This window comes from Pseudophryne corroboree, unplaced genomic scaffold (genome assembly GCF_028390025.1).
Source record: "Pseudophryne corroboree isolate aPseCor3 unplaced genomic scaffold, aPseCor3.hap2 scaffold_142, whole genome shotgun sequence".
NCBI lineage: Eukaryota > Metazoa > Chordata > Amphibia > Anura > Myobatrachidae > Pseudophryne > Pseudophryne corroboree.
The window spans coordinates 631,769-633,385 of NW_026968046.1; the positions used below are offsets into that span (position 1 = coordinate 631,769).

Genomic DNA, 1,617 nt, shown 5'->3' on the forward strand with positions numbered 1-1,617 from the left:
ATCTGAATTATACGAGAGCCGACCAGGGGAAACACAAATTATGCAGTCAAGTTTCCCACATTTGGGGAAATCGCAGGAGCAGCACACCCAGAGTGCAATGGGTGAGCCTTTCCCTGGGAGAAGCACCTTCCTGATCATAGTATCTCACCTGGCAGGTAAGTAGGAGTTGGGCTAGTGCTGGGGAGGGTCGCTGCTCGGGTACCCCCCTGTCAAGTGAAGGAGATCCAACTGAGGCAGCACAAGGGAACTCTCGAAAGAAGATCAAGGCTAGAGGAAGATCTGAGACAAAGAAATCTGACTTTTACCAGAGCTGACCAGAGGAAAGCACAAACACAGTACCCCACTACCACCAGGAAACATTAACGCCACTGCATCCTTGCTGCTTTCTCATGTGGAAGTCTATTTAATGTGAAAACAAGGTGATATCTAATTAGCACACAGAAAAGAAAATTAAGTGAATTTTTGAAAGAAAACAATACTGTCAATATACTATTAAAACAAATTAAAATGGTAAAAGTTATTGTACTTTAAGTAAAAATAAAAGAGCAAAAATATCAATCCCAGTTTTGGATTACTTTAATTAACAAAAAAAATGCATATAGCAGAGGATAGTTTCAATCTTTCTACCTCTGGGTTATGGGCCCAGCATGCTTCCATTGCAGTACTCTGCTGCACATGTAAGTGCAAGAGATCCTGAAGCACTCACTCATCATGGGAAAGTACCAATGTGTTTCTTCATTGGTTGATGGCAGAAACATCTTACAAAAACACTCCAGATTATTGACTTTTTAAAGTTTTTCTAGGAAACGTTCTAGATGATTGTTTATTAGCCTTTGTCAGTATGTAATTTTGCAAAGTGTCGCTGTGGCGCAATCAGTTAGTGTGTATGGCTATTAACCAAAAGGTTGGTGGTTCAATCCCACCCAGGGATGTAATTGACTTTGTTATCAGATTTTGGTGATCTTTAAGTAGACAAGTCAAAATTTCAAACCCCCTGTTATGGTGTTAGGTATTTAGACTTCTCTGATGTAATCAGAGTTAGATTTGATTCAGTGATTTTATAAAAACAGCTAGGAAGCACAATTTAGCAGTGGGTTGCAGAGAAAAAGAAATATGCTGGCAAAAAAATCCAATTGAGTGATTAAACAGCTCTTGGATGGTTTTTCACCTATTACTAAATTAAACTTGCTTCATTGGAAAGGCAGCAAGATGCATCCTCATTTCAATATCTACTGAAATAATACAGGTTGACACCAGGAAACATTAACGCCACTGCATCCTTGCTGCTTTCTCATGTGGAAGTCTGTTTAATGTGAAAACAAGGTGATATCTAATTAGCACACAGGTAAGGAATTAAGAAAATCTTTATTAAAGGGTGAAGATGTTTCTCACAAAATCGTTGCCCCAATGCATCATTGAAATTCAAGCTGGAAAGATGATTTTAATATATCACTTGTACATTTTGTATTGCTCTTCTGGTGACAATGTAGTTTGTTTTTGTCAATTACCATTTTAATAATCGGGTAAAGAAAATTAATTGGATTTTTGAAAGAAAACAATACTGTCAATATACTATTAAAACAAATTAAAATGGTAAAAGTTATTGTACTTTAAGTA

At 37.2% G+C, this 1,617-nt stretch overlaps 1 non-coding gene across 1 annotated transcript; it reads right to left on the reverse strand.

Annotated features, from left to right (window-relative positions):
• Positions 1 to 163, reverse strand: LOC134996422 (U1 spliceosomal RNA). The gene has a single exon (XR_010199120.1). It is a non-coding gene; the product is annotated as a U1 spliceosomal RNA (small nuclear RNA).
• Positions 164 to 1,617: the final 1,454 nt, after the last annotated feature.